The sequence below is a fragment of the Peromyscus eremicus genome, chromosome 5, assembly GCF_949786415.1.
Source record: "Peromyscus eremicus chromosome 5, PerEre_H2_v1, whole genome shotgun sequence".
Classification (NCBI taxonomy): domain Eukaryota; kingdom Metazoa; phylum Chordata; class Mammalia; order Rodentia; family Cricetidae; genus Peromyscus; species Peromyscus eremicus.
Genome location: NC_081420.1, coordinates 84,135,784 through 84,149,381, shown reverse-complemented (window position 1 = coordinate 84,149,381; position 13,598 = coordinate 84,135,784).

The window sequence follows — 13,598 nt, the reverse complement described above, 5'->3', positions numbered from 1 at the left end:
CGGGTATCTGGGTCCCCAGGCACCCTCCTGGGCGGGGAGTGGGGACTCCGGGAGCAGCAGCCTTACCGCCTGCGCGTTCGATCCTGCGCGCTCCGGAGGTCAGCAGAGATCGTGGCGCAGCAGCTACTGGGTGACCAGCGTTTCCCCCAGCGCGTCCTCCACCAAGATGTCGCCGATGGAGCGGCGGCCCGGCGGTCCTACGGCAGCCAGAGGCGAAGGCGCCGCCCCAGCCTAAAGCCTGCACCTCCCCGCGCGCCCGCTGGGCCCCCGCCCGCGCCTGGGGCGCTGCTGTGAACCCCCAGCTCGCTCGCCCACTCGCTACTGGCGCCCTCCGGAACAGGCTTCAGCTGAAGGTGCAACCTGCCCCTGTGAGCAGCCGGCACCTGGCCAGACCCAAATCATGTGTCCCGCGTCCTTCCTTTCTGTTCACAACGCCAGGATACTCAGGCCTTAAGGATTTGTTGTTGTTGTTGTTGTTGTTGTTGTTGTTGTTGTTTTGGTTGTTTTTTTTTCTTATTTTAATACATTCCCCTCCCCTGCCCCCTTTTTGAGACAAATCTCATGTATCTAAGGCTGGCCTAGAACTCATTCCGTAGTCCAAGCTGGTCTTGAACTCTTGATTCTTCTGCTTCAACCTCACGAAGTGCTGGAATTACAGGTGTGAGCCGCCTCACCTGCCCTCATCCTTATTTATCTACAGGCCAACTTTTGCTTGTTTTTTTTTTAAAAAAAAAAAAACAAAACAAAACACTAAACTAAATAGCGCCCCCCACCCCACCCCCCGGGTCTGCTCAAGGACCTGGTGCAAACGATTGGCTTGGGCTCTGTCAAAATGTACAGTGTTACAGGAGTGTTACTGTTGCAATCCTGCTCTACAGATTGCTTTTGTAAGAAGCCTTGACCGGCGGTCAGTAGCTGCAGGGAGGGTTTGAAAGGAAAGGCCTTCAGGAAAGATAATGTAGTTCAAAATACAAGCCCAAGCCAGGATGTGTAACCATTTCCAGTTGGCAGATTAACTCTTGAGATTTCTGCAGTTCAGATGAACTATTCCCATGTGTCTAGTCCTGCCTGGATACTTTCTTAGCTTAAAGTCCTGACTGTAAGACACTAAGCCTGCAGGATGGTTCAAAGGACAGCCGAGGGGGCTGTCCTGAGAACCTGAACTGATTATTAGTATTGTGGAACTGTCCAGAGCCATTTTCTGGTAGGAAACAGGAATTAAGGAAGCTGCTGCTAAGAGCAGAGGCCAGACTTCTCTCCCTACCCCTCAACAAGCTCCAGGAACCTTCTCATTGTATTCCCCTTTTATTTAAGCTGACTAAGTTGATCTCCAGGGTCAGCAACCAAAGGAAGCTTATAAATATTTCATCACTAGGCACGGTGGCACACCGGTCACCCCAGCACTTGATCTGAGGCTGCGTGAGACCTTAGCTCAAAAACCAGCTAAATGATTTTTAAGAGTGTGGAAGAAATGATGTGCTGTGACATGAGAAATCAGGGTTAGGGTGTCTCAGCTTTTGCTTCCTGATTGCAAAATTTAGTGGATTGGGTCGCCTGTGATGCCGGCCTATAATCCAGCTCTCTGGGAAGGCAGAGGCAGAAAGTGAGCTTCAAGCCAGTCTGAGTTAGATACTGAGGCCTGAGGCCCTGTCTTAAAAAAAATAAAAAATAAAAGACTGGAGATGCAGTATCATGGTAGAACACTTGCCTAGCGTGTGCAAGGCCTGAGTTCCATCACTGAAAAGGAAAGTGAAATAATGACAAAGTGATTTAAAGCAATTGATATGACTTCTTTGGATGGTGACACAGGTGAGCTGGGCAGTCCCTGAAGTCCAGCGTCCTGTGGAGGGGGCTGGGCTGGTCCAGAGACATTTGGCTACATTTGTCATGTCTAGTGGGCTAGACTGGGCTCTAAAAATCAGACACATGTTCTCCTACATTCTAATGTCCAAACAAACCCCCATGTGAAGATTCAAGGGAGAATAAGCCCCATTCCACCTCTATCAGACTGCCACACTGAAAATGACCATACCCTGCTGGGGAGTGATACAGTCTGCACTAACTATGTATGCACTCTCACAAGAGGACTTTTAAGTTTTAGTATCAAATTTTATGTAAATAAAAATCAGAATAATGGATCCTAATCTGGTGTCTGTTTTCCATCCTTAAGATGTGTTGCTGTCAGCACTCGGGAGGCAGAGGCCCACGCATTTGAACCCAGCTTGAGCTACCCAGTAAATACCCTATCTCAAAGCACTAACAACAAAAAGTATGGTTTTCATCATTTCTCTGATTGGTTTGGTTTTTTGAAACAGTTCCTGGTCTGGCTGGGGACTCACTTGTGTAGACAAGGCTGGCCCCAGACTGGTAGGCAATCCTGTCTCCTCAGTGATAGAATTATAGGTATGCATGCATACACACCTGGTTTGTGTGTTGCTAAGAATCAATCCTATGGCCTCATACATGCTAGGCAAGCACCTTAGTATCCAAGCTGCATCCCTAGTTCTCATTCAAACATTTTTAACTAAAAAAAAAATTTAAAGCCAGGTGTGGTGTCACATATCTTTAAATCCCAGCACATAGATCTCTGTGAATTTGAGGCTAACTTGTTCTACATAGTGAGCGTCAAGACAGCCACGGGTATGTAGAGAGACTCTGTCTAACAAAAAATATTAAAAAGTTTAATGTGCATAGGTATTACCTTGTATGTATGCACACATGACTGTCTGGTGCCTGCAGAGTCCAGACGTGGACAGTGGATCCCCTGAAACTGGAGCAACAAGAGAGAGAACCTGGAGCAGCCAGTACTCTTAACCACTTAGCCACCCTATCACTGAAAGAGAGAGAGGGAGAGGGAGGGAGGAAGCGGGAGAGAGAGAGAGGGAGAAAGAGAATCAACACAAAGGAAGAAGCATTTCTTTGGACCCACAGGTTCAGAAGTTTCAGTCCATGGATGATTGGCTCCATTGTTTCTGGGTGTGTGGCAAGACAGACCATCACAAAGATGTTCACTTCATGGTAGACCACTAGCAAGGACCCTCTTTAAGGTCACAGCTCCAGTGACCAGCCTCCTCCAACCACACTCCATCTCCCTGTTTCCGTCACCTCTCATTAACTCCTAAAACTATATATGAATCCATCTGTGAATAAACCCAGAGTGCATGGGATTCACTTGCCTCCCAGACTCCACCTCTCAACACTGCCATATGGCAGCCCAAGCCTTCAGCACACGGGCCTTTGGGGGACCTCAAATCCAAACAAATGCTTTCTGGTTCAGACAGAGGTCAACCCAGGACTTTAGTCAATGTCACTGGGACTCGTTTCCTCCTGCCTTGGGCTCACTGCTTCTTTGTCAAGGGCTCTGCTCTCCACTCTGTGTAAATGGACTCCCTTCACACACTGGCAGGGCAATCCTATCTAAAGACAATGTCCCATCATCAACCCCCCTTCCCTCCATTATCACCTTGGTTGGGGCTGATGAGCCAAGTTGGGGCATAGTCCACAAGCATCAAGCCTTCTTGGTCCTGCAGATCTTAGAAAGGGTTTGCAACCAGGTTGAGCCTAACTGAGCTATCACACTCTCAGTGTCTTAGTCCCTGTACCCGAGGTCCTTTGGAGGAGCTGGCAGAGTTCTCAGATTGACCTAGGCAGCTGAATGGTAGCAAAAATCCTTAAAACAAGTCCTTGGGGCTGTAGTTAGCTCAGCAATTAAAAACGCTTACTTGTTGCTCTTGCAGAGGCCCCATGGTTAGATTCCCAGCACCCAGCAGCCCACAGCTATCTGTAACTCCAGTCCCCAGGGATCGAATACCCTCTCCTGACCTCAAGCACCAGGCATGCATGTAGTGCACATATATACATGCAGACAAAACACTCATACACATAAAATAATAAATGAATCAAGTCCTCAGTGACAACTCAGTGATGATTTACTGGCCCCTTCTTGACCATCTACCGCAGGCACAGTGGGAGCATCATACGGAAAGTGAAGTTCATAAAAGTGTCTGCTGCTCTCAGTTGTCCTGATGGCCAGATCCTTATTTCTCCAGGGAAAGTCAATGATGTGCTTTGAAATGGAAGCATGTAGCTCGAGTCAGACTAGGAATCTTCCCCCTCCAGTAGATGACCTGGGCCCCCTGGATGTGCAACAGAGGACAGTGTCTGCGTGCTGTCTCGACACTCAAGTGCAGCTGCTCCCTGTAGGGGCTTCTGAGGCTCAAAGGGAAACTGCCTGCAACCTTATCTTACTGAGGAAAGACACAGATGTTCTCTGTGGAACCTGCCAACCACAAGCCCTGATTAGACTCTGCCCAGCTGCCTCTCAATTGGGGCTGATGCCCTCGGGGACCCTAAGCCTCCGCCTTTCCGCATCCTCCAATCTTTTCCTGTTAGCATCAGCCAGACTCTGTCTTCCACTTTCTCTCTTCTTTTCTTTTCTGCTCTGCCTCCTCCCTCCCTTGTGCCTGCCCTCCCCTTCACTCAGCCCCTCCCTACCTCTTTCCCTCTTCCTCTCTGTCTCTACCTCTCTCTTTGCCTCTTCCTCTCTGTCTCTACCTCTCTCTTTGCCTCTTCCTCTTCCAAGCCTTGAAGCATGATGCCTCTGCCCCCCTCCATCCCTTTCCCTGATCGTCCCACTGTTAGACCCATGTAACACAGAAACAAAAATTTCCCCAGTTACTTTGACTGCTAGATAATAAGCTGTCAAATGAAGAAGAACAGTGTGATTACCATGGCAATTTGTCAGAACACAATATTCTATGTGCAGCCTCATTTGGCTGCATTGGAAACACCTGCTTTGAGAATGTGCCCAGATCGAATTTCACTGCTTTCTTCAATAATGTAGGTTGTTGTTGTTGCTGCTGCTGCTGCTGCTGCTGCTGCTGCTGCTGACGATGATGATGATGATATGATAATGAAAGTGATGATGCTGGTACTGATGCTGAGGATACTGGTGCTGATGCTGATGTTAAATTAGCCGATAACACTGGTACTAGTATTGATGCTAAACATACTGGTGGTAATGCTTAGCTTGGGGCTCCTGCTTCCATACATATCTTTTAAATTATTTTTATTAAAATTGTTTTTCATGTAACATATTGAAGATATGAATATAAGAATAATAAGACAAAAAATCAAAGCAAATGAAACAAAAAGTCCACAAAAAATGCCACTGAGTTGGTTTTTTGTTGGCAACTACTTCTGGGCACAGGGCCCACCCTAAAATGTGGTTGACATACCCTGTGACACTCCATTGGAGAAAACGGATTGCTTCCATCTACCTGTTATTGTGCAGATCTGATTTCTCATCTTTCCACGAGGCTTACCACTTTCCATGAGGGAGTGACCATCCCACTGCCCACAGCTCAGCATATCTTCACCCCAGCTCCTCTGCCCCCTGGAAGGTTGAGCCTCTAGATCTACCGGGAGCCAGAGAATAATTTTCAAAGATTGCTAATAAACACTGCTCTGGTGCTGTGGGTCTTCCAAATGTTCCAGCCCCTCAGCCCCTCATGGAGCTGCTTTGCTGAATTGTACATGGTTTGGAGCCTGGGCTCCCCAAAAGAAGTCCACAAGCAACTATCACTCTTGGCCCATGGTTCCCTTTGTGAAGACCTTAGAAGACATTTATCTTCATCCTGATTAGTAAACTGACTTCCTTTCTACCTCTCAGAGGAAGCAAACTCTGTCTGCTTTGAATACTGGGACACTCAAGATCAATGTGCCCCTCCCACTTCCACCCCAAAAATCAATCACAACTGTTTTTGTTTCGTGAGCATGTGTGTGTGTGTGTGTGTGTGTGTGTGCGCGCGCGCGCGCGCGCGCTTTTTTTTTTTTAAAGACAGGTCCTCAAACTCACTTGTAGATGAATTTCTAAATGGTCTTATTAAATAAAAAACACGGAGCCAAATATAGGGATGAAAGCCTAAAAGAGATCAGGGAAATAGGGAAAGCCACCAGCCAACCTTACCTTACCAACTCTGCAGCTTCCAAAAGCGAGTTACTTTCTCTCTACCTACGTCTATATGCCTTGCTGTTCTGCCATCTGATTTGCTCTCTCTGTTCAGCTACATCACTTCCTCTTCCTACCCAGCTCTGTCACTTCCTGTCTGTCTGTACAGACCTCCAGACCTCCATGGTTAACTAGTTTTGGTATTTAAGGCATGTGCCACCACACCTGACTCTATTTCCAGTGTGGCCTTGAACATACAGAGATCCTGCTTGCCAAGTGATAGGATTGTCACTACATTGCCCGACTTCTTTGTTTGTCTAAAATGGCTTGCTGTTTCCTCTGATCTCCAGGTAAGCTTTATTTATTAAAGCACAAATGAAATATCACCACACTCACTGCGTAGCTGAAGATGACATTGAACTTCATCGTGGTGTTTTTTTTTTTCTTTTCTTTTTTTCCTTCTTTTTATTTGTTTGTTTGTTTGTTTAATGTACACAAGTGCTTTGTCTGCACGTCTGCCTACAAACCAGAAGAGGGCATTGAGCTGGTGCTGTCTGGGTGCTGGGAATTGAACTCAGGACCTCTGGAAGAAAGCCAAATGCTCTTCACTGCTGAGCCATGTCTCCAGCCCTCCTCATGGTTTTTCAACTGAAGATTCCATCAGTACAAATTTTCCACAAGAATCTAAGAGTACATCTCTTTCCAAATGCTGGCCCATGCACTCAGGAGTTAAATAAATCTTTGACCTATATTTATTTTAACAAATGAATAGTCTAACAGAAAACTGGGCTTTTATTGGGTCAAACAAAAATATTTATCAGGGGCTGGAGAAATGGCTCAGCGGTTAAGAGCACTGGCTGTTCTTCCAGAGGTTCTGAGTTCAATTCCCAGCAACCACATGGTGGCTCACAACCATCTGTAATGAGATCTGGCGCCCTCTTCTGGCATGCAGGCAGAACACTGTATACATAATAAATAAATCTTTAAAAAAAAATATTTATCAGAGAAAGAAGTGGCTGGGAGTGTAGCTCAGTGACAGAGCACTTGCCTAGTATGCCCAAGAGCTTAGGAGCCATCCCATCACCTTCCACCAGTAAAAAATAAAAATAGGGGCTGGTGAGTTGATTCAGTGGCTAAGAGCACTGGCTGAATCCTCTTCCAAAGGACCCAGGTTTGATTCCCAGTAACCATATGTCAGCTAACAACTTTCTGTATCTCCAGTTCCAAAGGATTGAATGTCTCTTCTGGCTTCTGGAGCATCAGGCATGCATGTAGCACACAGACATATATACAGGCAAAACATCCAGACACATAAAATAAAAATACATTAATTAATTTAAAAGATGGATGCTTCCAGGCAGTGGTGGCGCACGCCTTTAATCCCAGCACTTGGAAGGCAGAGGCAGGCAGATCTCTGAGTTTGAGGCCAGCCTGGTCTACAGAGCAAGTTCCAAGATAGCCAGGGCTACAGGGAAACCCTGTCTCAAAAAAAAGAAGAAAAAATAAAGAGGAAGAAAAAAGAAAAAAAAAGTCTACCTCGGGGCTGGGAATGTAGCTCTCAGTTGAGATAGATTGCTTGCCTAACATGCACAAAGCCCTGGTTGATCCCCAGCACCACATAAACCCAGGTATGGTGGCATACTTCTGTAATACTAGCCCTTGGGAAGCAGAGGCAGAAAGATTAGGAAATTCAGGGTCATCCTCACATATCCAGTTTGAGGCTTCCTAAGACAGATTATCTGTCTGTCTATCTATCTATCTATCTATCTATCTATCTATCTATCTATATCTATATATCCTCACCTCTCCTCTCCATATATGTGTGTCTGTACATGTGTGATTATGTTGTGGGGTATTCATCAGAGAAGACTGCTGGGACATGGGTTTAAGCCTAGAAAGTCTTTATTAGTTGGCTGGCAACTATACCAGGTGTCCAGGATCCCAGTGCAGCACTGAGTCTTTCTCAGGGTGAACTTTAAAGTACAAAAAACATGTTCTGGGTTGACATACTTCAGTTAACAAAAACAGTTAGCCAGAAGCGGAACTACAGAAGCCGAAAGGCAAGGTTAGTATGTTTTGAGACTTTCCCAGAACTGTGGGCTTTGATGTATTAGGCGTTTGTTTTAGTTTTGGCAGGTGTTACTACTGTCTACGTGCTGAGCTTCACAGCCTGAATGGTACTTCCATCATGGATTCAGCTGTCCTAAGGTCTGGGGCCCTGTTACATTTATATATATGTATATGTATATAAACATATATATGTACATGTATATTCAAATAAAATTTGTCTTGGCAAACTTATCTAAAAAAAAATGTTTTAGATTTTAGATAAGGATTTTAACCTTGCCCAAGGGGAGGTCTATCTTTACAACCATTCCTAAAGAATAATTGCTAGCACTCAAGGGGCAGAGCCAGGAGGATCTCTGTGAGTTCAAGGCCAGCCTGGTCTGTAGAGCGAGATCCAGAACAGGCACCAAAACAACACAAAGAAACCCTGTCTCGAAAAACAACAACAACAACAACAAAAAAAAACCACAAAAAACATACTTTTAAATTTTTTAAAAAATTTGGGCTGGGCGGTGGTGGCGCACGCCTTTAATCCCAGCACTCGGGAGGCAGAGCCAGGAGGATCTCTGTGAGTTCGAGGCCAGCCTGGGCTACCAAGTGAGTTCCAGGAAAGGCGCAAAGCTACACAGAGAAACCCTGTCTCGAAAAAACCAAAAAAAAAAATTGTATTTAAATGTGTGTGTGTGTGTGTGTGTGTGTGTGTGTTGGGGGGGCATACACATGTAAGTGCAGTTGCCCATGGAAGAGGGTGTTGGATTCCCTGGAGTTACAATCAGTTGTGATTAGCCTGGTGTGAGCACTGGGAACTGTACCTCCAATCCTTTGCAAAAGCAATATTCACTCTTAATGTCTGAGACATCTCCCCAGCACCTCCCCTGCCTCCTCCTCTTCTTCTTCACGAGACAAGATCTCACTGTGTCGGCCAGTCTAGTCTGAAACTTCTGGTCATCCTCCTGCCCCTTCCACTGCCTCCCAAGTTCTGAGTTACAAGCATGAGTCACTAGACTAGGCTAATAAACATTCTTTTATGATCATTGCTGTGTGCTGCTGCCCTGGATCTGCTTCGGAAACTTGGTAGGAGACAATCCATTAGATCTTTCCTCTAGCTGTAGAGCTCATTTGTCATCTTAAAATGGAAGCACACATCCATAAAAGAGGTTCAGACATCAGGAGGGGAGGGGAGGGGAGGGGAGGAGAGGCAGCATTTGCCTCAGAATAGAGAGCTTTCTGACAGATTAGGAAGGCTGGAGCTGTGGTGGCCTGTGATGATCTCTCTGGTGGGTCATGCTGACCCACATGGACAAGTGACGCCGCCACAGCAGAGTGCTTGGTACCTGACCCAGAGCCGAGGTGGAGCAGCAGTTGCTTGGTTTACCAGCTGTCACTCATCTGGTGAGCCCATTGTGTCTTTCTCATTCTGGAGCAGCGGAAAACACCCTGCACTCCTCAGGACGGTGAAGCCTTTTGCTGTCCTCTGGCTGGAGACAGATGTATCTATTAGCAAGCCATATTCTTTGAACATTAGAGGTAGGCTACAGGACCATTAAATGAAGTCCCTCTCTCTGGTGAAAAGGGGACTGTTTCAGAGCCAAGCCAGCCCTAAGCTCAGCCTTACCCTCTCCACAGCAGAAACTACCCCCCACAGAGTCTCAGGGTATTTCCTTATATTCTGTGCATTTGTTGTTGTTGTTGTTGTTGTAGTAGTTGTTTTGTTCTGTTTGTTGTTTATTGAGACAAGGTCTTACTATGTAACCTTGCTGATTTGGAACTAGACCAGCATACCTTGGAATTCACAGAGATCTTCTGTCCATCTCTCCCTCTAGAGTGCTGAGATTAAAGGGATGTGACATCAGTATTTGTTGTTTTTTAAATAAATAAAAAAAAAACCCTGAAAGCATCCATATGCATTAAACATTGAAGTTTAACATGTTTGGGGTGAGGTACTTCGGGGCCCCTTCCTGTTCTTCTGGCCCACAGTGTCCTTGGGCTGGGCACTGTTCCTGGATCTTCAGATACAAATGGCTCAGGGAGATCAGAAAGGAAACTAACTTTCTTCTACTGTGACCGATGGTGATCTACTTGGTTTCCCAGGAAAACAGGACAGGGCTGGAGGCAACTTTAACCAACTCGACACACTGTGGTCTCTTTGGCTCTCTAATGCTCTTTCACAGAAATTACCAAAATGTCTGTCTTAATTAGGGTTTCTGTCACTGTGAAGAGACACCATGACCACAGCAACTCCTATAAATAAAAATATTTGAGGTGGCTTACATTTTTTTTTTTTTCGAGACAGGGTTTCTGTGTGTATCTTTGGAGCCTGTCCTGGAACTTGCTCTATAGACCAGGCTGGCCTCAAACTCACAGAGACCCACCTGCCTCTGCCTACCAGATGCTGGGATTAAAGGCATGCACCGCCACTGCCTGGCAAAATATCTATTTATTTTATGTATATGAGTGACCTGTCTTCATGCACACCAGAAGAGGGAATCAGATCCCATAATAGATGCTTGTGAGCCACCATGTGGTTGCTGGGAATTGAACTCAGGACCTCTGGAAGAGCAGCCAATGCTCTTAATCACTGAGCCATTTCTCCAGTCCAGAGATGGCTTACATTTTCAGAGGTTCAGTCCATTATGATCATGAAGGGGAGCATGTCAGCATGTAGGCAGATGTGGTGCTGGAGCTGAGAGTGCTACATCTTGACTCAGAGGCAACAGGAAATCCGCTGACTGTCACACTGAGGGAAGCTAGAGAAAAAGACCTCAAAGTCTGCCCCCACAATGATGCACTTCCTCCAACAAGGCCTCACCTCCTAATAGTGCCACTCCCTTTGGGGTCATTTTCTGTCAAACCACCACAATGTCCCTCCATTGCCAAATCTCAGTGCAGGACTGAGGATCTGGTCAGTTGGTAGAGTGCTTGCCTAACATACACAATCTGATTTGATCTCACCGCCAGCACCACATAAACCTGGCATGACGGCACAGCCTGTGATCCTAGCACCCTGGAAGCAGAGGCAGGAGGATCATCCTTGGCTGTATAGGACACTTACAGATAGCTTGGGCTCCAGGAGACCCTGTGAAAATAAATAAAGAACCTTAATGCAAACCTGGAAATTACTTTGGCAGACATTTTATTTTACGTGTGTGTGTGTGTGTGTGTGTGTGTGTGTGTGTGTGATATGTATGTATGTATGTATGTATGTATGTATGTATGTATGTATGCATACACACACACCACAACAAGAGTATGGAGGTTAGAGATGGGCCTGAACCCACAGTTGCAGGCTGTTAAATTCAGGAGATGGGTTTGGTCATTGTCTAGAAATTTCCCTATAAGCCTTGTGCTACCCACAGATTTGGCAAGTTTTCTACTTCCAAACATTGAGGAGCAAGAACACATTGTATCAATCTCTACAATGTTAGCAACTTCGTTTTTAAAGTGCAATTGTTCAATTAACTGATCTTTGACAAAGTTTGCTAGCATACAACCCATATTATATTATACACAAGTTTTATGTAGAGTGCCTCATGGCTCTCTCTTTTTTCAACTTTATTTACTATTATTGTTTGTGGTGGGGGCACGTATGTGTAAAAATCAGAGGACAGCTGGTAGATTCAGTCCTCCTCTCCCATCTTTACATGGGTTCTGGGGTTCAAATTTACATCATGAGGTTTGGCAGCAAGCACCTTTACTGCTGAGTCATATCACCAACCCTGGCTTATGAATTTTTGTTTATTTACTTTGGTTTTTCCAGACAGGGTCTTTCTCTGTAGGCCTGACTGTCCTGGAACTCACTCTGTAGACTAGGGTGGCCTCAGACTCAAGAGATCCACCTGTCTCTGCCTTGCAAGTGCTGGGATTAAAGGCATGCGCCACCGAGTTTACAGACTTCTTTAATGCTCTCTGCCAGGTCCCTGTGAGGTAATAGCTGAGCATTGTCTCACAGAGAATGGCATATCTTTAATTTGATGTATTATTTGGGGATGAGCACAGTGTGGTGGTTTGAAAGAGAAGAGCCTCCATAGGTTCATATGTTTGAATGCTTGGTCCCCAGTTAATGAAACTGTTTGTGAAGGATTAAGAGGTGTGGCCTTGTTGGAGGTTTCAAAAGCCCACATCAGGCCCAGTCTCTCTCTCTCTCTCTCTCTCTCTCTCTCTCTCTCTCTCTCTCTCTCTCTCTCCCCCCCCTCTCTGCCTACAGATCAGGATATAAAGCTTTAAACTATTGCCCTAGCACCATACCTGTCTGCTTCCTGACATGATGATCATGGATTAACTGTAAACAAGCCCCTAATTTAATGCTTTCTTTTATGAGAGTTGCCTTGGTTAGCCAGGTGGTGGCGGCACATGCCATTAATCCCAGCACTTGGGAGGCAGAGTCAGGCAGATCTCTATGAGTTTAAGGTCAGCCTGCTCTACAGAGCTAGTTCTAGGACAGCCAAGGCTACACAAAGAAAAAAAAAGAGTTGCTTTGGTCATGATGTCTCTTCACAGCAATAGAACACTAAGACACACAGTGTCCCGGTAGCCTTGACTCTTGCTACTGATGATCGCTAACCATATAGTCTCCAACCACCTCTTAGGATCTTAGGATCCTTTTCTCTTGATTTAGCCAAACGCCAAGAAGAGAGACATCTTTCTTTTGAAAAATTAAAGACTTTTCTGCATGAGTCCTATCACTCTGGTATTTATTTACTTACTTACTTATTCATTCATTCTGAGACAGGATCTTGCTCACTATGTAGCTCTTGATAGGTTGAAATGATACATAGGTCAGGCTGACCTCAGGCTTACAGAGATCCTTCTTATTCTGCCTCTGAAATTCAGAGGTTCCATGCTTGAGCCACCAAACATGGCTTCTCTCTGGTACTTGTACAATTCTTCACAAAAAATCATCATTGCCCAACCCACTTGAGCCCAGTGTGGTTTTATCCAAGTTTTAATCCAAGCACTTGGTATGCAGAGGCAGGATCTCTTGAAGTTCGAGACCAGCTAGAGGGATATAGTGAGACCATGTCTCTAAATACATACATACATACATACATACATACATACATACATACATACATTACCTCCCCCTAAAAAGTTCCCAATTACACCCTGAGCAATTATACTCCATGCTCAATTACTTCTGCATGCTCAGAAGGCCCACTCTCGGTCCCCTGGTCAGAAGCTACAGCCCACTGGCAATGTCTCACCCTGCCTAAGTGTGCTGTCCATTATGAGCAGGGAAACTTCCTTGGTGGTACCAACTGACATAGAAATTCAAACTGCTTCCTTCTCCATGCCCTGCACGTGTCACAGGCCCAGACATTTCCAAACCCACCAGCTGGGGTCCTCAGGCACTAAGCCTTCTGTAAGGCATCTCCTGGGTAACAGCCGCTGTGGATTAGGAGGTAAATGATACCATGGCCAGGTCCACATGCCCAGACATCCAGCCTTGTGCAGGCACTCATCAAAGCCTGTGCAGTGTGTCAGGGCTATAAATAGCCCTCCAGCTCTGCTCTAGGTTCAAGGTGTTCCTGAGAGTAAAGGGCACTGCTGAGGTGAGGGAAAAGAACGTTTTTATGACTTCAAA